Source organism: Panthera uncia, chromosome B1 (genome assembly GCF_023721935.1).
Source record: "Panthera uncia isolate 11264 chromosome B1, Puncia_PCG_1.0, whole genome shotgun sequence".
Classification (NCBI taxonomy): Eukaryota; Metazoa; Chordata; class Mammalia; order Carnivora; family Felidae; genus Panthera; species Panthera uncia.
The window spans coordinates 117,557,755-117,582,428 of record NC_064811.1 but is presented as its reverse complement, the minus strand read 5'-3'; the positions used below and the strand labels follow the sequence as shown (position 1 = coordinate 117,582,428).

General features: G+C 41.2%; 1 pseudogene; it reads left to right on the top strand.

Moving 5' to 3' along the window:
- LOC125922434 (forkhead box protein K2-like) overlaps nt 1-24,674 on the top strand; it is a 69,795-nt pseudogene that overhangs the window by 2,893 nt on the left and 42,228 nt on the right.

Genomic DNA, 24,674 nt, shown 5'->3' with positions numbered 1-24,674 from the left:
TTACCTACACTGGGAGCACATTGTGTCAGTGGGTAGAGGGTCCTCCGGTTGGGCTTCGCGTCAGCACTGAAAGCACAAAAACCCAGGCGGCCTTAAACCTCCTTAAAGAAAGAAGTCGCACCTGAACAAAAAGCACATGCAACAAAACCCGGTTGGGCAAGCGTCTCCCCACTCTGAGCTCCGCTTGTAATTCCAAGCAGAGATTTGGGGTCCTTGGGGAGGACAGCGCCCGGTGCAAGCAGAGCTGCAGGGACAGTTCGGGAGCCCTCCTCACTGCCCTCCCAGGACCCTCGGTGCTGGCACTGGTAGATAAGACAGCAGTCTGTTGTACTGTGTGGAATTAGAATATTTTGACGTGTACTTTCTTTATAAAATAATGGAGTCTTTGATGTTTCAGTTCATTCCATTTGTACTCCTAATTTTGCAATCACACAGGACCTTTCATGTTGATTTCACTTGGGGGAAAGAAACAATGTAGTTTTGTTTTTGTTGTTCCGTTTCAGCCTATGGAATGAATTCCTTTTGTCTGTCCTGTTAAAGTCTGGATGGAGCTACTTGATGGCGTCTGCAGGTTTTCCACGTTAAAGCAGCTACCTGATCCAGCCCGTCCACCTCCATCTCAAGTGTGTAGGACAGACAGACAGATGCCCATGCTGGGCTGCATGTAACCATGACCCCAAGAACTGCTGGACTCTGGAGCTGCACTTAACCGGTTCTCTTTCCTGCTTTCTATTGTTTGTTTCTTTGTGTTGACTTTGTCCCAGAATAATTTTCCACTCTAAGTGAAACAAGCCTCCTAAGTATTGTGCGTGTTTAAAGGGACAGAACTGCTTGTTCCTACCTCATTTGGAAAAAAGATTCAGTTTTCTACCACACACCCTTTTCAAAAAATAATAACTATGGAGAAAGAAAGAGAAGCAACTTAACGCCCCTTGTAGGTGTAATTGTTCTTTCCAGCAACTATCCCCCAACTCTCAGAAACTGAGGAGAGCATTAAGCCATCAACACCTGGCATCGAGCGCACATATTGTAAGATGAGGGTACTGAGAGGACCCAGAGGAAAACAGAAGGGAGCAAAATAGAATCCACCCAGCCCCGTGGGTCGATGAGGCCTAGACAGCACCAACCCCTTTCAAATGAAAAGTGTGAATACAAAAGGCTCATCAACAACACAAAAATACTATAGCAGGAAGAAAAGTAAAAAATAAACTGGAACAAGTTTAAAAAAAAAAACCTATTCTAGAATGAGCACAGTCCAAGAAATTAGACTTTTAGACTTTGCATTATGACAGAAAATAAAGAAAATTATCTACGAAATGAGATGTCAGGTGGGGAAAGAAAATGACAGAATAAAAAATGTTCAAGGGTAAGGTAATGAAAAAAGTCAAAGATCACAGACAGCTAAGAAACGATAAATAAATATGGAGCAGGAAGAAATGAAAATGAGAGAAAAATAACTGAGATGTGGGGGATAGTTTTGAGAAAAGTATATACCAAATATATAGGAAGCAAAGATAGGGAAGTATTTAACAGAAAACTGACAACAGGAGGGCAAACACAAGCATTTCAACAAACAGATAATGGGTGCCCCTGAAATATTAAACAGCAAATGAAATTCAAAAATTTGTTAATCAGAAGCTATACAGTATGTTACAGGAAATATTAATGAAACCACCACAACTAATATGGATATGCTAAGAAAGTTTTCCTACTTTAAATATAAAAAAAATTTTAAGTTGTCTCAGAGTATCCACGAGGGGAAAACAAACGACAACAAATTGAAAGTCACCCACGAGTAGCCAGAATATTTTTGTTAAAGCATTAAGTCAGACTTTGTCCCTTCTCTCTTCGAACCCATCCAGGTTTCACCTCTCATCAGGATATAAACCATATTTCTTAAATGATCTGTAAGGCCCAACCTGATCTTAACTTCAGTTAGCATTCTGACCTCATCTTTCTATTCCTCACCTCACTTCCTTTGCTCCAGGTAAACAGGCCTCCATGTTGTTCCTCAAATATGCCAGACATGTTCACCTCAGGGCCTTTGCACTTGCTGTTCATGCTGCCTGGAATGTTCCTGATGCAAATATATAAGTCTTTTTCACTCATCTCCTTCACATGTCATCTTCTCATGGATTCTTTTCCTGACTGCCCCATTTAAAGATAACCCTCACTGTGGCTCTCCATATCCCTCCTTTTCTTGCTTAAATTATATTTACTTATTTATCTATACGATATAGGTCATTAGTTATTTATTCATTTTGCTTATTATATATGTTCTCCCAGAGAATTTAAGCTCCAGGAGAGCAAAGATATTTGTGTGTATGTTGTTTATTTCTATATTCTCGGTATCTAGAATAGTGCCTGTCCAATGGTAGGAGCTCAACAAATATGTATTAAATGAATGAGTGAGAGGGGAAAAAATCACATATTTCAAAGATCTCATAGGAACATTCAATTCTAAAAGATAGTAGATAAGTAAGGAGAAATAGTTTATGTATAAAAGCTTTAACAAAATGGGATTGTTAGATGTAAGTGATCTCAGAAAATATAGCACCCATGCCCACGTTTTGCAAACTTATCTAATAACAAAATTTCATTAAACTAAGCTGCAGTTCAAACTATACATGCTTAGGAATGTAGAAACTGCTTTATGAAAAGACTAACAGTACATATTAATTCCCTTTTAATTATGGCTAAGGCAAAAATAATGATTAAAGTTGCTTTAATTAAAGTTAAAAATTAAAGGTATAAAAAAGAAAGTAAAATGTTATAAATCTTTAGGAAAACTATACAATGGAAAAAAGCAATAACTATAATAAACTTAGTAGTCTTAGAATATAACAGCAGAAATCAAAAGGAAGGGACAAATTTCATTAAAGTAAAATTATACTATGTTCCTAATATTTCACCCTGGGAGACTGAATTTTGTTTCCAAAACCCTACTATATACCATTTGTTGTGGTAAAAACAAATTGTGGGGGAGGGCAATTTGGCAGTATCTGGAAACTTTTTTGAATATGTATACAAATCAACTGGAAAAATTATCTTAATTTTTCACACCTTTGCCAATGCCCTCCCACTCATACTCCATACTCAGCCATGTAGCCTGCTTTGGCCAGTGGGATAATAGCAAGCTTGACATAAGAAACTTGAAGAAATGCTTACATGTTTCCACTCTCCTCATTGACCTGTGTCTTGTCATGAGAGAACAGGCCCAGGCTAAGCTTCTAGGAGAAACACTGTGTCTATCAGACCAGACAATAGCTAGCAAACCCCAGACATGTGAGAGAGCTCCCCCAAGATCAATGGGTCTGCCTAGACAACTCCAGGCTGACTGTGCAGGCATGTGACTGAATCTGAGAAGAACCACTAAGCCAACGTGTCATCTTGTGAATAGTAATAAATGATGGTCTTAAACATTTATATGAAAGTAACTGATATATGGAATCACCTTTTGAAAGGGATTCTTTCTTGAGGAAAGAATTTACATTAAAAACACTTCCCTCTCCAAGAAAAATTGTAACAGTTCTTTTCTTATTGCAAAGAATGCCACAGGAATATTTATTGTGGCATTTCTGCTCACAAGAACATTTACTGTAGCATTTTTTGGAATATGAAAACATTTGGAAACATCATAAATGATCATCAACAGGAGATGGGTTAAAAATCTTTTAGGCTAACAAGAAGGTATGTTGCAATTAAAAAGCGTAACTTAGATTTATAGATTTTACAATACCACAACATGTATTACTCAGTGATGAAAATGAGTTACAGAATGATATATAGACCTTAATAATTCACATTATATAGATCTTTATATTTTATATTTCACAAATATACATGTAGGAAAAACTGTTTGCAAGCATGCACAAACTATTAACAGCTATTACCAGCAGAGAGAGTCAGAAAGCACGTGATAATGAGAATGACTTTCACATTTTCTTGTATGTGCTTGGGAATATTTTTACAGTTATATGTAGTGTGTTTGTCCTTTCAAAAATAAGAAAGACCTTTTGAAAAATAAGGAAGGTATTTTCTGTGGAGTCACACGTCACTCAACACATATTTAATGTTTACCAGGCACCAGGTATCAGACAGATCCAGTCATGTTTCCACTTGCACACAACTTTCGATTCAGCGCGTGCCTGCCCCAAAGGGAACTCATATCTCTGACTTAGCTAGGGCTGAGAAATCATCACCACAGTCTCTATAAAACTGGGTTTATTAAGAGCATCCATACTGTTTATGAGTCGTAGAAAACATGTTCATTTTCCTATCCGTGTTAAAAGCTGCTTGGAGGATTGATGGAGTATTGCTTAGAAAATGTTCTAGAATTCAGAGGAAGATGTGTTAGGATAAATCATTACTAGTTACTGTATACTTACGCATACTTAGAGGATAAAGCTCAGAAATTGATTAAGTGTGCTGTCTCCTCCTTGATCTCTCTGTAGCAGCCCCAGGACAAAATGCTCCTAAGAGCTTGGCAGGGTGTCTGACGGGAGAATTGCTCCTTCTCTGGCTGATACAAGCTTGCACTACGGTGGGGAGCTAGTCTGGAAGGTAGGTCAGTTAGCAGCAGTGCTTACAGAGGGACTAAGAAGTACAGAGCTCTCTGGTAGGTGCTGTGGGAAGGAAGGAAAGGACGAGGCCATACAGGGGTGCTTGACCTCAGGGAATGGCTGCAGGCAGTGACAGCAAATGATGCTGCCTCTCAGTTTTGTCCCATGCTGTCCTGGGTTTACTTCACAGCCACCCTTGCTTTCTTTGCCATACTTTTCACCAGACTGACACTACAGGAACGCTCTTCTTTTGGTAAATATACACCCTGATGGCAGGAACTAAGACAGAGGAGCAAACTGTCTGCACACTGTGATTAGACATGCATCATTCCAGAGCCTCCTATGGCTGGCTGACTTCCCGAGGAGGGGAGGAGGGGAAAGGGGGAGGGGAGTTCGCCTATCCAATTACAATCTACTCCCCAGTGCAAAGCACTGCAAATTCCACAGGTCTCTCTCTGACTGACAGAGCAACTTATAAAATCTGAGATACCTCGGTTCTTGGCTTGGTATGCAAAACAAATCAGAACTTTTAATGAAATACTGTTTCTCTTCTTGTTCCCAGATTTATAGTGACAACAACAAAGTTATCAGCAGGAAAGTTGTTTCTAAGCCAGCAGTCAGCGTTCTAAGGGGCATCAGGTGGTGGTCCCCGTGGGCTGTGGGCCTTGTGAGCCATTATTTCAATAGGACTGCAGTGGCCATGCCAGTGAAGGGGGAGCAGTGTGCCGTATGTTGGCACATTTACCCCCACCCTCTATGGGTTTCCCCCTACTTGGTGAATGGGCCTCTTAACAAGAGCTTGAAAGGTCATGGAGTCTGAGTAGGAAACAAAAGTCTTAAAGTGAGGCAGAAGGAATGCCGATTCTGACCCAAGACTGACATGGGAGTCTCATGGATCTGATGATGGGTATACCAACGTTTTCCTCACCAGCCCCACAGTTCTACCTTGGCACTAACTGTTCACATGGTATTTTTTACATCACTTACTTCTCAGGGCCTTAACTTCTTTATTTGAAAAATAAATTCTAGCATCACAGAGTTGGAAGCAACCTTAAGGGACCATTAGTTCAATTGTCTCTGTGGAGGATTTCTACATGACCTCGGATGCTTCTCTCCCCTATGTCTTTCTGGAATTCCATTTTTTTTTTAATTTTTTTTTAACGTTTTTATTTATTTTTGAGACAGAGAGAGACAGAGCATGAACGGGGGAGGGGCAGAGAGAGAGAGGGAGACACAGAATCGGAAGCAGGCTCCAGGCTCTGAGCCATCAGCCCAGAGCCCGACGCGGGGCTCAAACTCACGGACCGCGAGATTGCGACCTGAGCTGAAGTCGGACGCTTAACCGACTGAGACACCCAGGAGCCCCTGGAATTCCATTATTCTTGTAAGAATGCGGGAAGTCACTAAACTCACTCCCCACATGAACCACTAGCGCTAACATCACATTCCAGTAAGGACGGCTTCAGACTGTCCTCAGAGGGCAAGAAGGTGATGATAAGGTCAGAGGCACGTGCCTTTTCCTCCGCACCGGGTTGTGACATGAGAGAGGAGAAAGGTGCCGGGCAGAGGGTGGGTAAAACAGCAGGTGCTGCCATAGTGCCCTACACACAGGCTGCCACTACCTTTCTTCCTCTCTCCATCTTGCTTTAAGTGCCTCTCTAGCTTTCCGAGTCCTGCTTTTTATTTCATGTCAATGGTGGAAAAAATATCGGCCATGATAATCCCTCAAACACACTTACAAGCTGTGGATTGAATGTACCAAAGCAGGTGCTGAAGAAACCATGTCCAGTTAAAGACAAAGCCCAATAAAAAGTAGTTAGGACGCAAACTAATGTGAAACACCTTCAGTCCCATAGTTAACATACAGGTATATACATTTATCGGTCCACACCAAATTATATTTAGGGCATGTACGTTTTACTATTTGAAAAGTATGATTCAATAATAATCCAGTAGATGTGAAAAAACAATTTTCTTTTCTTTTGTCTTCATCAGAAGTTTCAACACAAAGAGCAGATCATCTAGTAAAAGGAATTGTAATGTTCTTCCCTTTTTTTTTTTTTTTTTTTTAAGTAGGCTCCACACCCAGTGTGGAGCCCAATGCAGGACTCGAACTCACAACCCTGAGATCAAGACCTGAGCTGAAATCAAGAGTCGGACGCTTAACCGACGGAGCCACCCACGCACCCCAGGAATTATGATGTTCTTAACCAGACACATCTTCAGATAGTGCTGATGTAAATCTCAATTTAAAATTATTTCATGCATCTTAGATTATGTCCACCACCCTAAGCTGTGAGATGGCAAAACCTTTCAGTCACATACCACCCTAGCAAACATTTGGCTGTATTGTAATCCAGTCTTTCTGCATCTGGCTTCCTTTATGAGAGGCAATATAGTGGGATGGTTAGAGCCCTGACTCTGCTGCCACCACTTACTTTCTCAGTGACATGGGCAGTTTAGAGGGCTGCTCTGTGCATCAACTTCTTCATCTTTAAAATGGGACCAGTATGGATTGAATTATGTCTCCCAAATAGATGCTGAGGTCATAACCTCCAGCAGCTGTGAATGTGACCTTATTTGTAAGTAGGATCTTTGCAGATGATCAAGAGAAGATGAGGTGGGCCCTAATCCATCCAGTATGAGTGGTGTCCTTATAAAAATGGGAAATTTGAACACAGTTAGAAACATACAGAAAGAAGACAGTGTGACATTGGGAGAAGACCATCTATGAGTCAAGGAATGTCAAAGGCTACTAGAACTGGGAGCAAGGCCTAGAACAGATTCTCCTTCAGAGCCCTCAGAAGGAACCAACCCAGCTAACATCTGGATTTGGGACCTCCAGCCACTAGACTAAGACAATAAATCCCTGTTGTTTCAGGCAGCCGGTTGGTGGTACTTTGTTATGACAGCCCTAGGAAACCAATACAGAGACCAATAATATATTCTCCTCACAAAACTGTTTAGAGAACCAAATGTGTTAATAAGTATAATATACTTAGAACACTGCCTAGCAAAAAATGAACTATTGGGACCTCATGAAGATAAAAAGCTTCCACACCACAAAGGAAACAATCAACAAAACTAAAAGGCAACCAACGAAATGGGAAAAGATATTTGGAAATGACATATCGGACAAAGGGCTAGTATCCAAAATCTATAAAGAGCTCACCAAACTCCACACCCGAAAAACAAATAATCAAGTGAAGAAATGGGCAGAAGACATGAATAGACACTTCTCTAAAGAAGACATCCATATGGCCAACAGGCACATGAAAAGATGCTCAACATCACTCTTCATCAGGGAAATACAAATCAAAACCACACAGATATCACCTCATGCCAGTCAGAGTGGCTGAAATGAACAAATCAGGAGATGCTGGAGAGGGTGTGGAGAAACGGGAACCCTCTTGCACTGTTGGTGGGAATGCAAACTGGTGCAGCCACTCTGGAAAACAGTGTGGGGGTTCCTTAAAAGATTAAAAATAGACCTACCCTATGACCCAGCAATAGCACTGCTAGGAATTTACCCAAGGGATACAGGAGTGCTGATGCATAGGGGCACTTGTACCCCAATGTTTATAGCAGCACTTTCAACAATAGCCAAACTATGGAAAGAGCCTAAATATCCATCAATTGATGAATGGATAAAGAAGTTGTGGTTTATATATACAATGGAATACTACTTGGCAATGAGAAAGGATGAAATATGGCCTTTTTTAGCAACGTGGATGGAACTGGAGAGTGTTATGCCAAGTGAAAGAAGTCATACAGAGAAAGACGGATACCATATGTTTTCACTCTTATGTGGATCCTGAGAAACTTAACAAAAGACCATGGGGGAGGGGAAGGGGAAAAAAAAGTTAGAGAGGGACGGAGACAAACCATAAGAGACTCTTAGAAACAGAATAAACTGAGGGTTGATGGGGGCGTGGAAGGGAGGGGAGGGTGGGTGATGGGCACCTGTTGGGATGAGCACTGGGTGTTGTATGGAAACCAATTTGACAATAAATTTCATACTAAAAAAAAAAAAGAACACTGCCTAGCATATGGTAAGTCAATAAATACTGGTATTAATTATTTACGTCATCCCATTCAACATGACTGTAACATATATTCACGTGTAATGCTTCAAAGGCTGGGACCAGTAAAACAAGGCAGGCAGTTCACTCAAATTGCTTTTCATCATTTTCCCAATGGACATTCATTATACCCAGTTCTATAATTGAGAAAGAGTTTTCTAAACTTTTTCTTAAATCATACCTCATTTCTAAGTCTGGCAAATTTATAATATATGTTTTCTGACATGAAAGCGTCTCCTTTTTATTCTCCCCACTGGCCTCCTCTCCCACTTACACATTAATTGTAGTATCCAAACCCCTTGGATCTCTCTCTGTTCCCAAATTTCTCAGAAAGATCTAAAACACTGTTACTTGAGATCATTTTTAATCACCAGTAGTTTAACATGTTATTACTCTCAAGGAGAATACAGTTTGAATAAGAATCAAAGCTTTAAGCTCAAGAATGGGCACTCCTCTTGGAAGATTTAAATCATAAGCCAGCAGTTAAATAGAATTTTAGAGAGCTGAGGGTAGGAAAGACAAACAGTAGCCTTTCCTGAGACTTCTGAAGGCACCGCTCTTCCACAAGTCTGGGCCAACACGGTCTCAATTTTGTTGCTTTGACAATCCAAGTTGGTAACAATTCAGTCAAAACAAAATGACTTACCCTCTCCTGTGAGTTTAGAGAAGAGGGACAGGACAGGTATCTCTCACCAAATGGAAACCCCACTTGACAGCATTCAGAATCAAAGAATGTGATTGAGCCACCATCTATTTAAGTATCAACTTAAGCAAATTGAATGTAAAATTCCAGTGCCGCCATATTGACTCTGCCGTGGTCCCAACCTCAACTCCTGCATGTATCAATGACTTAAAAATAGATAAGCTCTAGGGGCACCTGGGTGGCTCAGTCGGTTAAGTGTCTGACTTCGGCTCAGGTCATGGTTTCACAGTTCGTGGGTTCAAGTCCCGCATCAGGCTCTGTGCTGACAGCTCAGAGCCTGGAGCCTGCTTCTGATTCTTTGTCTCCCTCTCTCTCTGTCCCTCCCCTGCTCACTCTGTCTCTCAAAGGTGAATAAATGTTTAAAAAAAAAATTAAAAAAAAAAAAGCTCTGTCAACAATCAGAAATTTGTCAACTTTAAGTAAAAATTGGTTTATAAACATCCCAGAGGACATAACAAATCAAGTAAACTGAAAATCATTCTATAAGTTGTATATCCCTCATGGTCCCAACAGAAAACAGATGGCATGCTAAAACTGGGCAGTTTAAGGAAAATTTAATTAAAGAATTATTTACAAAGATGTGGGCAGGGTATAGGGAAACCACATGGGAAAATGTAGAACCAGGGGTTGATAACTGTAAATTGCCTCTGCCACCTGTAGCCTGAGGAAAACACAAAGGGGAGCAGTTATCGGAATCCAGAGTTGGTGAATTGTGTGGAGAGGGCTCTGTGATATTCCAAGGGTGCAACCAGCTCAAGGCAACCACAAAGGGAAGGAACAAGAGGATAAATACCCTTACATAACTCTTTTTATTCTCTGATCTTTGGGCAGTGTTCTCCATAGGTGTTCTAATCTCAACTAGAAGACAGAAGACTAGAAATCTTACTGATATAATGATATAATATAAAAGTCAGCATCCAGGAGTACAGAACAGAGAAGGTGGAAAGTGGATCAAAAAGGAGGTCTCTGGTATAGGATGTGACCTTGGCTATATCACAGGACCTCTTCAGGCCTACATTTTTCCATGTTTGGATCCCAGAAGCCAACCCAGCGCTGAACAGGAGTCAAAAAGTTCTTATTGAGTCTGTAAAATAATCTATTTAAGATAAATAAGCTCCATAACTCTGTCCAACTCTAATATTCTCTGATTAATTTGTTCAGTGTTCTCAAATATTATTCAATAGTTGTGGCCTGACCATAGAAGAGGTCACAATTACTAAAGATGAATTCCACGTCCCAATCCTTAACTCTGTATTCTGTTATCTCTTCTATATAAAAATGCAAAAGTAAAGTGTTCAAGTGTTATTAAATTCAGTGTCTAAAGAAAAGAAAGACCGAAATATTTAGGTGGAGACATGATTGTGTGATAGTAAAGGAGAAAAAATGCTTTGATTGTAAAACTAGGTACATTGAGGCTATCTTAGTCTTATAAAGGAGTAACATGTGACATGCCATAATAACAGAGATGGGGAATATTTCTGGAAATATTCCTGCAATTTTTAGTATTTATTTCAGTAAATATTTTGAGTACTATTCTAGGTACTTAAGTTAGTACTCATAGTAAAGGCTCACAAGTGCTTATTAAGTTTTAAAAAAGCACTCACCACCAGTATTTTATCAGAAGCATGTGCTTTTGCATTTAGGTATATAATTAGAAAAAGGTTGCTACTTATTTTATTTTTCACCAATATTTCACCTAGAATTTTGCAATATCTCCTTAATTAAGGATTATATTTTTCCAGCAACAATTTAATTTCTCAGTAATTGCTACACACATAGAAACCAATTGAATTGCTTAGAGTCATTAGCAAAAACTAAGCCAAGAAGGGCCCGGAATTTCTTTTCAGATATTTATTTTGAAACCATGTTCTATTTCTATTCCTAAAGCTCCTTCATGGGTAGATAAAACACCAGAAACATATGTTTTGATTCATCCAACTCATTTTGCAATCAGCTCCCCAACCCCATAAATCTTAAGTGGGTATTTGATAATTGCTTCCTAAGGACTTATCCTTAGAACTTTTGTTCCTGAATTTACCCTATTTGGTTGTGTCCTTTTTTCCTCAATGAGCCCAATCCACTGCTTCCTTGGGTTGTTTTATACTTGTTGAGTGTTTGTATGTGCGGGGAAAATATCCTCCCTCAATATCCCTCTAATTGCTTTTTTCTTTATTCTTTCCCTTCCCTACTCTTCATTCAGTTTGTTTCTTTATTCTTATACAAACTTTTTTTTGCAGGTCTTCAATGAGATACTCGATAGAATTAACTGGTAAGACTGTTGGACGAGCAAAGTTCTTCTAAAATATTCTTCCACTGAGTGCTCTCCTCCCCCTCACTGTTTAAACTTTCTTTTTTAAGGACTCTCTTTTCCAATGAAAAAGTGAGTTTCCAAGAAAACGAAAATGACTTTATCTGGTTCTCACTGCTATTTCAGCTGGACAGCTGGGGCTAGATCCCTAGAGCCCTGCTTTGCCAATTAGATGATTTAACCTCAATTCTATCCCTTGTAATAAACAGCAAACAAGTCCCATAGTTCACTTAAATCTTATAATTTGAAAAGAATGACATACCTGATATTCTTTTCCTTGAAACACCTGGTTTATAAAGACATGGAAAGAATGTTCTATTTTGAGTCTGTCAGCAGCTCAGAGATGAGAGCTGGTAAACTGTCCCCTGAAATCATTAAAAATGCTGTTAAAAAAGTATGTTTGACATCTTAAGAGAAAATGACAAAATGAAATGCCAGCAATCCTGCTTCCATACCTAAGGCTCTATTAGACACTGTCTAAATGGTGGTGACTAACACCTGCTGTCAGGCATTGCCTTCACATGATATAAAAATAACTCCTCTAAATATCCTAAACAAAGTTGGAAGTATGTGTTGGCCATCTGTCTGCTCTAACTGGTTTTTCATTAGAACCCTATGATTTCTTGAGATGTATTCCAGTTTTTGTCCCTCTGAATCCCTAAACTGACCTCTGGATGGGTAAGGAGGACTGACCCCCTGAACATGTTTCCTTTAGAGATCTTATAACTGAACTTGGATAGTTTTAAGTTTCTGAATGTGCAGGCAGCCAACCTGGACCAATTCAGGTCAGCAGCCTGCAAACTGTCGGTAACACGCGTGGCAGGGCCCTTGCTGGCACAGAGTCAATGCCCCTTCCACGTACATATGCCGAGGCACACTCTGTGCCTTCCCAGACCTGGTCAGGGGTAAATTTAACTAGCACTCATGAGCGCTAACAAAGACTCAGGCTCTCTGCTTGGTGTTATCTATGCGCTACCATCACCCTCACCATAAATGGGAAGGGGAAGCTTGAGCTCCTGCAGCCACGGGAGCCATGGTAGCAGCTCAAAGGAAGCAGCATACGGCTGTGCAAGTGTGAGCTCCATGTTCCATTTCTACCCCTGGCTTACCGAAAACACTTCCAAACCTCTCCCATCCTCACAGAACAAAAGATCAAGAGATACTCTAGTTCAAAAAAAATCCCTGGAAAGTGAAAACAGGTGCAAGAGAAGGGATGAAGGGCACAATCAGAAATGTAAAACTCCCATGTTCAGTTAGAAAGTCCCTGAAGTAAAACCATATCATGCGTGACAAGAACAGTGTGAAACACTGCACAGGCTCACACCAGCTAGAAAGTAGGCCCTTAGCCATCCTGTTGAAGGAAGTGTTCTCACCACTTTCTTAGTGATGAAGAATGAGAAACTGGTATCTCAACCCTCCGTGTTTCCCTTGCAGATTGTCATGTATCAGTGCACATAAAGATTCAAAGTTGTCTTGAAAGAGTGCATTTCTTTCTCAATAAAATCTTTAGTGGTCCTTGTAAAGTCCACTATGAAACATCCCTCTAATATTGCTACATACAGATATTTGATGTTGGTGGATCTTACCTGAATATTTTATCTAAGGAGCACATTATGTCACTGTGCTCCAGGAGAAAGGGTAGAACCAGGATCCCCTGTCCAGACAGTATCTTCTCTCCAGTTCCTAAAGGAGGAGACAATCAGCACATCAGTAATTACAAGGCCATTTCACTCTATTATATACTCCCCTCCTCCTAGCCAAGACACTGTGGTAATATGAGACAACGAAGAAAGGGGAAAAAGGTATCAGGAAACCTGAAGAGGCCCACAGGTGAGCAGTCTGGTCTTTGAGCAACAGTTGAAGAGGGTGAGAATGATTCATTTATAAAAAGGGAGATGAGAGGCATTATATGCTTTCAAGTGTCTAAACTAAAAGGAAAGGTGTTTAAGGGACACTGGGGGTGGGGGTCTTCCAAGTATATCCCAAACCTAAGAGTATCTGAGGCTCTGGGAGAAATTTCACAATGGCAAGAAAGATAGAACTCATCCTCATAAAAGAATAGACATTGTATTTTAAAGTATTTTCTCAACACCTACAAACTAATTGGTAGTAGAAAAAGAGCCAGGTATGAAGGAGATGGATTTGGATTTGAGTTTTAATGACAGTGAGGGGTCTTGAGAAAGATCTATGCCAATAAATCAAACACACTTTTTGTTGTGCTACACAAAGAATGGGTGCTACTCATCTCCTGAAATGCAATGGAGGCGTAAAGAGCCAGGGAGGCCTGGCATCAGAAAGGGGCACCACCACCCTTTATGTGTAAGACACCGGACAGGTTAATTATCTCCTGTAAACAAACATATCTACTTTCTGGGGAAGATGCAAGCAGGTAACAAAGGTGATGGCCCATAGCACCATACCAGAAGATGGTAGATTGATACACATTTGTCCCTTTCTTTTTGATCTCAGAAATGCCTTTAAAAACACTGCCCGGGGCGCCTGAGTGGCTCAGTCGGTTAAGCGTCCGACTTCGGCTCAGGTCACGATCTCGCGGTCCGTGAGTTCGAGCCCCGCGTCGGGCTCTGGGCTGATGGCTCAGAGCCTGGAGCCTGCTTCCGATTCTGTGTCTCCCTCTCTCTCTGCCCCTTCCCTGTTCATGCTGTGTCTCTCTCTGTCTCAAAAATAAATAAACGGTAAAAAAAATTAAAAAAAAATAAAAAATAAAAATAAAAAATAAAATAAAAACACTGCCCAAAGCTCTAGGTGGTGGCTTATGTTTCTATAAACTTAAATTTAGTATTTATGGAGATTTCAGGAGGTGCCATGCTATGGGATCCAGGTATGCCCCTTTTCACCTGCTTGAGTTACCAATAGAGTTGGCTTGACCCCATATAACCACATTGGTAAGAAGCCCAGTAATTACCTCTGGAGAATTCTCACCAGCCCCATCACAAATTATACAAAGATCCTGGAGGCCTACTGATTTCAAAAGGGATTAGTCCATCTTGCAAATGAGAATGAGACACCGGGATGCCAGATTAGACCACCAATGCCTGCCGATCGCTGATCCTACATTACCCAGAGGGTGGGCATCTCCTCCTGCCGTCCTGTCAATGCTGCCAAACCCTGCGTGGCCTCTAAGGTTACCCCACACATATACCCAAGGTTATGGTTCTCTCTCTTACACGAACCTTGGACCCAAAGTTATGGCTCTCTCTCTTACGTGAACAATGGACCCAAGGTTATGGTTCTCTCTCTTATGTGAACACTGGCCAGTGGTTTTCAAAGCACAACACTGCTTCCTGTATGCTGAAACAAGTCCCTACTTCAACCAAGGAAACCTCTGAGCTGTCCTCTATCTTAGTAGTCAAGAATTAGGGAGGAGGGCCTGGGTGGCTCAGTCAGTTAAGCATCCGACTCTTGATTTCAGCTCAGGTCATAATATCATGGTTCGTGAGTTGAAGCCTCATGTTGGGCTCTGTGCTGACAGCATGGGACCTGCTTGGGATTCTCCTCTGCCTCTCTCTCTCACAATAAAAAAAAAAAAAAAAAAAAAAGGATAAGGGAGCAAATACCGACAAACTACAGACCTGTGGACCAATTCTGGCCCAGTGTCTACTTTAATATGACTCATAAGCTAAAAATGGTTTTCACACTTTTTAATGGTTAAATAATATATGTCAAAAGAAGAAGACTATTTAGTGACATGGGAAAATTATGTGAATTTCAAATTTCAGTGTCTAGAAATATAAAGTCTTATTGGAATAAATCCATGCTTATTCACTTAAGTATTGTTTATGGCTGCTTTTGGCATTACAATAGCTAAGTTGCTTCTTGAGTTATTATAATAGAAATCATATGGGCTGCAAGTCTGAAATATTTACTGTGTGGCTTTTTCAGAAAATGTTTGCTGACCTCTAGGTTAGAGATTCAGTCTGTTCCCTTTCAAAGAGCCCCTGGGCCCCTTATCCAAATTAATCCATCATTCCCTCCAGAGCTCTGCAAACTCAGGGAAGACAGAGATTTTGCTATACATAAACAGAACAAAGGGAGGGGTATACCTTTTGCCTAAGGCAACAGTAGCAACTCATTTCACTTTTTCATGACAAAGAGGGCAAGGACAGAATACCAAAGTGTACCAGCAGGGCTCACAGTTTCTGCTTACTTAAAGAACCAGATCAGAATTTCTCAAAAAAAAAAAAAAAAAAAAGTGTCCCTTTCTATTAGCTTCCCATATCGAAATATGAATAACATGTAGATTAATGATACTAGAAAGGGCTCTGAACTCACCCAACAAGAAAATTGAGCTATTAAGCAGGGGGAAATCCTTGAAGATCCTTTATTTTAATATGACTCTAAGTAAAAAAACAAAAAACAAAAAACAAACCTGTAATATTTGTTACGACCTTTCTCAGCAAATCTCAGTTGACATCAATAGGACTCCTTATTTCATTTATTCCTTGGTTTATTTCTTCAGCAAATACATTGGAGGAAGTACTAAGTGTCAGATACTCTTCCAGATTTGGATAACTATTATCCAAACAGATTAAGAAGCATGAAAAAAACAAACATTTTGCTCAGAGCTTCCATTCAAGTTGAGGAACACAAGCAATTTAAAAAAAGAAAAGATAAAATAAGCAGAACATCAAGTATGTCAAATGGTGATCAGTGCTGAGAGGAACAATAAAGCAATGAAGGCAAAGAGGAGAGAAGGGAGGGGATAAGGCTGGAGGTGAGGCCAGGGCCTTACTGGGAAGGAACCAGTTGAGTCAAGGCATAAAGGAACGGAGGGAAATGAGCCAAGTAGATAACCCAGAGAGAAGCATTCCAGACAGAGGAGAGGTCAAGGGCAATGACCAGGGTGGAAGTTTGCCTGGTGGGAGGAAGCTAGTGGGTGTGCATGTTTGTGTTCTGTGAACAGCAAGGGGGGCAGTGTAGTCAGAGCAGAACCAAGGAAGAACAGTCTCTTGTTTGATGATTTTACAGAGGTGGGGTGATAGAGGGGGATGGAGTACGCATTGTATAGCATCTCTTAGGCTACTGTAAGGGCTCTGACTTTTATTCTGAGTGAACTGTGAAATCATTGGATGATTTTGACAGGCAGAGAGAAAGAAAGAGAGAGAAGGTAAACTAACATGATCTGAGTTGTATTTAACAGGATCACTGTGGCTGCAACTCACTATAATAGGACCAAGAATGAAAAATAGGTGCGAAGGCCGGGGGGGGGGGGGGGGGGGGGGAACAGTCTCAACTGGGAGACTCCTGAAATAATCCAGACATGAGACTGGCTTAGATCCAAGTAGCAGCAGTGGAGATGACACAAAGTGGTTGAATTGTGGACATATTTTGATTTTTTTTAATGTTTTATTTATTTTTAAGACAGAGAGAGACAGATAGAAAGACAGGGTGAGTGGGGGAGGGGCAGAGAGAGGGGGAGACACAGAATCCGAAGCAGGCTCCGGGCTCTGAGCTGTCAGCACAGAGTGTGACATGGGGCTTGAACTCACGAGCCATGAGATCATGACCTGAGCCGAAGTCGGACGCTTAACTGACTGAGCCACCCAGGCGCCCGAATTGTGGACATATTTTGAAAGTAAAATGAATAGGTTTGCTGCCATAATGAATGTAGTATGAGTGAAAGACAGAAGTCAAAGATGACTTTTTCCTGTTCGACTGGAAAGATGGAATTTCCAACTAATGAGCAGGAAGAACAGATTGGGGAAGATTAAGAGTTTTACTTTGGACATATTAAGTTTCAAGTGCCTATTAGACATCGATGAGGAAAGTCCAATATGCATCTGTATATATAAATCTGAAGTCCACACTAAGAATATAAATTTGGGAGTCATCCAAATGGAGATGACATGGAATCCAAGAGTCCAAAAGAGATTATCAAGGGAGTGAGCACCGATAGAAAAGAAGGGCCACATGTCTGTATAGCTGGTTCTCTACAGGAACACAGTTCACCTTTAAACCAGAGCCACACCTTACCAGTACAGCTAATGCCACACTTACCTAGCAGTCTCAAGTAGGGGGAAGTTCTCCAAATAAGGAGTAGAGTAACCTCAGAGATGCTAAAAGATATCTCAAAATGCATTCACTACAATCCATAGGACGGACATTTGGATCATCACTCAGGACTTATTTAAAAAAAACAACAACACTTAATTATCAAATTTGGTGATCTCATTAATCAGAAATTAGTAAGAGCCAGGGTGCCTGGGTAGCTCAGTGAATTAAGTGTCCAACTCTTGATTTCAGGAGGTCAGGTCATGAGCTCATTGTTCATGAGATCAAGCCCCATGTGGCTGACAGCACAGAGCCTGCTTGGGACTCTCTCTCTCCCTCTCTCTCTGCCCCTCCCTGGCTGGCTTGCATGCATTCTCACCTCTCTCTTTTAAAATAAATAAACTTAAAAAAAAAAAAAAAAGAAGAAGAAGAAGTTAGCAAGAGCCTGTTAGAGACATGTATGATTGCAACAGCTAAGAAGCAATTGAGAAAAATGAATTAGATACAGCTTAAACAATCATGAAGACTAAAGATGGGACTTCCTGGTGCTCTTCAGGATACATGATTCCTCTACCTTACTGCTGAGGTAGTTAGTATATGCAGTCCCATCTGGACTAGCTTGATCCATGGGTCTATTAGTGCTTCTTCAAAGACTACTATGTTGCTTAATGTGTTTTAGAAAAAGAACCGAGTACTACATGGAGAAATATGCCAGAGGCAATGTTCGGCCTCTCCTTGAGGACCCAAGCAGCTCCATTCCAGCCCCAGGCTTACACCCTCCACACAGGACCACCAAAGCCCTGCAGGAAGCCCTCTGCCCCAAAAGGTGGTTCAGTGACCACTGACTCTTACTAGAACATGACCCTTGAATAGGATGACCACATGATTTAGCTTGTAGCCTCGGACACTTCTGAGAGTAGGAGGGGGTGCAATTACAGTGGATGTCACCTAAGACTGTTGTCTCACCATCTGCACAACACCCCACACTACGGCCGTCCCAGGCCCCTCATGAAAGAACTTCTTCCAAGCACATAAAATACTCCATGAGATGACTTCCAGTAATCACATCTTTCTCTAACTCAGAACATTTCCAGAAATATGCTGGCACTGCTTACAGATTTAATACCCTATGCAACTTACGGACCGGGCCATTCTTTCACTTCTGGCTGTTATTCAGTAGGTACCTGCTGTATCCCGGGAGCCAGGAATATACATTTATAGAAAGTACTCAGTATTGGTTGAATGCATGCTTAAATGTGTTCATTCACAAAACCAATGAGGAGCTAACCCTACCTTGACTGATGAATTCACTGATGCTCAGAGAGGTGATGGAACTTGGCTAAATTCACATAACTCATAAGTAGCACCACCAGGATTTGATTTCCTAACTGCCTGGCCTCGAAGCCTATTCCTCTTTCCCTGTGCTACATGGAGTTGAAAGATGGTGAAAGACTCGTGAAAGACCGGATGGATTTCGTGTCCCATAAGATGGCCAGGATTCTTCCTCTTTCCTATTTCCCTAAGTAGTCGTTTTAACAAACAACCAGATGAAGAAAACTTCTGTGGAAATTTTCTGTGTGACTCCCACTCCAACCCACTGAAAATATGAGAAACTCTCCCAAAGGCCCTAAAATGACTTAAACTATTTGCTAAAGAATCTTTCAGATGGCACCACAGGTGGCTAGCTCTGTAAAAACACAGCACACAGCTACTCACACTTCTTTTTAACAGCTAGTAGTTTGCTTCCTAATTGAGAAATTCTCTCTTCCCACTGTGGGTTTGATACTTAGTCTAAGGTCTCATTATCAGCTGGCATTTTCCAGTGTTGCCCAAACTTGGCTGGGCATCAGAACCACCCAGGAGCCCTTGTTAAAAGATTTCTGCCCACTCTTCACCCACAGAAAGATTGGCTCTGGAGGTCTGGGTTAGGCCGGGGAATGAATACTTTCAACAGGCTTCCAGAGTGACTCTGATGAAGTCAGTCCAAACACTTGGCTTTGGGAAATCAATAAACACCACAAGAGAAGAGATTTGTATGAAAAAAAAAAAAAATCACAAGTAAGGCTTTTGCCTTTTCCATCAAGCTGAAATTTTCTTCAAGGTACTTTGTTTTGGTATTGAAGTTAGACAGTCAGACCCGACCAAGACTTTCTGCAATGTTCCCTAAGCCCAGTGCTATCCAAATCTTTATCAAGCTGGATATATATTGATAAATTAGAGCATATGTCCCATTAAAAATGTTAATCAAAGGGTCACCCGGGTAGCTTAGTCGGTTAAGTGTCCAACTTCACCTCAGGTCATGGTCTCATCGTTCATGAGTTCAAGCCCCACGTTGGGCTCTGTGCTAACAGCTTGGAGCCTAGAGCCTGCTTTGGATTCTGTGTCTCCCTCTCTCTCTGCTCCTCTCCTACCCATACTCTGTCTCCCTCTCTCAAAAAGAAAGAAAAACATTTAAAAAATGTTAATCAAGAATGCATCACATTACAGCATATTTATAAAGTCCTCATGCATTTATCAACTTTAACAATTTGAGTTGTACATAGCCTTCTCACAACTAAATGTAGGAAATAGTTTAGATTCTTGTCTATAATAAACTCTTATCCCTCTATTTAAAAAAAAAAAAAAAAAACAGGGGCGCCTGGGTGGCTCAGTCGGCTAAGCGTCCAACTTCAGCTCAGGTCATGATCTCGCAGTCCGTGAGTTCGAGCCCCGCGTCGGGCTCTGTGCTGACTGCTCAGAGCCTGGAGCCTGTTTCGGATTCTGTGTCTCCCTCTCTCTCTGACCCTCCCCCGTTCATGCTCTGTCTCTCTCTGTCTCAAAAATAAATAAACGTTAAAAAAAAATAACCCTCTTTTGTAGAATTAGGTAACATAAAACATAAATATTTTTAAAGTTTAAAATTTACTTTTAAATCTTTATACATCAGCTCTTGAAGAACTCCAAGGATTATAAAAACACCGGAATTAACACAGAAGCAAAAGTACTTCTGGTATAGGAAAGAGCCACTTGATTATGATCAAAATGCAACTTCATTTTTGTCTCTGGTTGGTTACACATTGAAATCTCATGGGGACCTTTAAAGATTCTGGTGCTTGGGACCTACCTGCAAATATTTTTGTTTATTTCATCTAAGGTGTGACATGAGACTCAGGATTTCCGAAAGCTCCCTCGTGATGCTACTGTGAAGTCAAGGTTGAGAATCATGCTTTATCCGCCATACAGTGGGAGCATTCTGTGACTGAAAGAAGATTTGGGTGAATCCCTACCTTCCTGGCAGGTGAATCCCTACCTTCCTTGCTCACTTTTGTCTAAAACACGGTCCCAATTCAGTAATTTGAAGTCACAGTCTTTTACAGATATCAAGCATCTCAGTGTCTCTATTTAATCTTCCCCCTCCTCCAGCTCCCATGGCTGGGAGATGAGGAGTGCTGGTGGGTCCGGTCCCCTGCTCTTACTTGATCTGTTCACCTGCTCCCACACTTCATTCTGCTTGCACAGAGTGGGAGTGGGAGAAGGAGGAGGTGTGGGGTAGGGGGAGAGGAGGAGATGGCATGGTTCTGATTTGACTGGGAGGTTTCTTTGGACTCTGGGGGCTTGGAAAACGGTAAAGTCCCAGTAGGTCAGCAGATGTTGAGCTGTCTCTTAAATGAAGCTCTTTTATGGTCTCAGAGATTTCCATGCTGGGATACCAGTTTCCCTGGTTTTGAACTCCTTTCATGATTATTTTGCATCCTGCAGTCCACACCAGCCTCTTGTGTCTGAGGATTCTTTACTCCTCTGTAAGTCTCAAGATGAAGTCTCTTCCCTCTGGCCCACATCTAGTCCAGGGAGATGCCGGCACAAGCCCTGAAGCACACTCTCTCCAAGCTCTACCACATAAGCACTTAGCCCTTTTATTTTTCTTTCAAGTTCTCAGCCCCAGTCAGACTCAATGCAGTCTCTCTTCACCTTAGCAGGCCACATTAAGCAGAGAACACGCTTCAGAGCCCTCCAGTGCCTCAGGTAGATGCTTGATGTGTTTAATGCCAGAATGAAGCCAGTGTGGGTGGATTAGAGAGGACCAAGAGGACCAAGACGGTACGTAGGAAATAAGGTCACAGGGGCAGAAGAGTATGGAAGAACCAAAATAGGGACTTTGTATTTTATTCCAACTCCATAGGGCTGGGGGCGGGAGGGTAGGGTCCACTAGGAAACTTTAAGCAGAGGGGTAGCATAATCTGATGTACACTTTAGAGTGGATGGTGGGGGGATAAGAGCATAAGTGGGGCTGAATCAGTTACAAAGCTCCACTGGTAAGAGGTGCTCTCCATGACCCACCCAAGTGGGTGGAGAACTTCCCCTCGACCCCTCCTGTAGGCAAAGAGATTCTTGGCCCTGTCCTTTATCCCAACCCTCTGATCACACCTGAGAAAACAAGGCAGAAGCCCATCACAGTTTACAAAGTCTCCATGCCAGTCCTAAGAATCTCATTTAAGAAAGAGCTTATAATGATCTGAGTGGAGTGAAGGAAATACAACTGTGCAAACAGAATCATCTACTGACCCACTCAAGTTTGGGCCCATGAAATGCTTTCAAGACTTTCTTCTGTTTAATACTGTCAGGCATTCTGAGGACTGCAGAGAGCCAACAAGCCCTCCACTGTGAGACAGGCACCTGCCTGGGTACCAAGTCCTTGGTGTCAGCAACGGAAAGGACTCCAGGGGTCTCCATCTCCACAGCTGGAACTCCGAAGAGCTCAGTAAATAACAGCAAATCGAATACTTAACAGATTTCATCAGGCATGTATTGAGCTGCGGCCACCACCACAGTGGTCATTGGACCTCAGTGCGAAGGGCCATCTCTGGCAGCGATCACTCTCCCTAAATGGGTCACAGGTTTGTCCTGCCTTAGTACAAACAAATAGTGCCCTCCTCTGCCCAGCAGCGGAACTTCTCTACAAGGCAACAACTAGCCTCACAGAATAACTGGAACTTTCCTTAGGTCAGGATGTGTCTTGCAAAATGGGCCAAAGAAACTGGAAAATAACACCAATGAGCCAGGGAGCCATGTGTAAGAAAGCTGTCCCTCTGACTCTGCCCTCAATTCATGTCCCAATTTATAAGTATCCTACTTTAACCGCAGAAAAGATGATGAAAAGATTTACATAATAGAGTAAGTCCCATCAATCAAAACGGAAAAAACAAAATTTAGAGTGCTGAAATTTTACATTGCTGTGATGAAGAGGAAATAACATTCTTGGCATGGCGTGGAATCTCGATTCAAGTTTTCTGAGAAACAATTTGGCAATAAGTTACAATTTTTTTTAAAATCCTTTATTATTTGTTAGTCCGGTAATCTTACATTTGGGAACATGTCCTAAAAAAAATAGACCTCAAAGGAAATAAAGAAGTATGTATAAAGATGTTTAGAGCAGGGTCATATTTCACTACTTTATGGTATAAAACTGTGAAAACTCACACACAAGTGGTCAGCAGTAAAGAAATGCTTATTTGAAGTGCAAGCACAGTATTATACTGCTTTACTATAAAGCCAGTAAGCACTGTAATTTCAGGGACAAAAATATAATGCATGTGCTGTGCATAGGACACTGAAAAAACACAGAATACAAAGTGATGTTCATACTCTGACTACAGTGCAGGTGAATACAATGGCAAAAGATATTAGAGTAAACTATTTTATTTTATTTTATTTTTTTACGTATCTACCAATAATTACTTTTTTTTTTCAATATATGAAATTTATTGTCAAATTGGTTTCCATACAACACCCAGTGCTCATCCCAACAGGTGCCCTCCTCAATACCCATCACCCACCCTCCCCTCCCTCCCACCCCCCATCAACCCCCAGTTTGTTCTCAGTTTTTAAGAGTCTCTTACGCTTTGGCTCTCTCCCATTCTAACCTCTTTTTTTTTTTCCTTCCCCTCCCCCATGGGTTTCTGTTAAGTTTCTCAGGATCCACATAAGAGTGAAACCATATGGTATCTGTGTTTCTCTGTATGGCTTATTTCACTTAGCATCACACTCTCCAGTTCCATCCACGTTGCTACAAAGGGCCATATTTCATTCTTTCTCATTGCCACGTAGTACTCCATTGTGTATATAAACCACAATGTCTTTATCCATTCATCAGTTGATGGACATTTAGGCTCTTTCCATAATTTGGCTATTGTTGAGAGTGCTGCTATAAACATTGGGGTACAAGTGCCCCTATGCGTCAGTTAGAGTAAACAGTTTAATAGCCACTCTTGGTCAAGTATAAAACAATAAAGTAAGTAAGGTAGGAGAGGGAGAGAAAGCCAGACAGAAAAAAATTGTTAGCTATTATTCCAAGCTCCTGTTGTCTCAAAGCATCATTTTCTGTTTTGGAAGCCAAGGAAATCAATTTTATTACACTAATCATTTGTTAGTAGAATATATTTGCTTATTAATATATAAGAAAGCAAAACAGCTTAAGAAAGTTATGCCAAATTTCCCTTTTTATCTCTTAAACACACAGCTTCACACTTTGGCTCATATGGACACCGATGAAGAAAAATCTAGGTCCATTTGTTAGTATTTATAATCTCTAATCTAAGGCTAAAAGTCAAGTTTACCTAGAAGGTTCAGTAATATGAAAATCAATCTAAAAACGACAGAGTTTCATGAAACCCCCGATAAGGCTCAAATATGACAGTTTGCTGGAGGCCTTCCATATTGAGCGTGAAATTCAGGCAAAAACAGTGAGCTTTTTGCAATTCTCATTATTAAGCTCACAATATGTTCTCAGTTCCGGCCTGCAGGGATTTCAAGTGTGAGCTCAAAATGTCTAACGAGACACAAACCTTTGCAAAGGCTCAACTATCTCTCTTTTGTAAAGACCAGGCAGTAGTTCAACATTTATCTTGTGCAGAAATCTACATGAGGAGTTGTTAAAATTTCAAATTCCTGGACTACCTTCGCCAGAGAGCCCATGGAGGTCTGGGACAAGGCCTAGAAACCTTCATTTCAATGAAAGCCACAGGGGGTTCTGC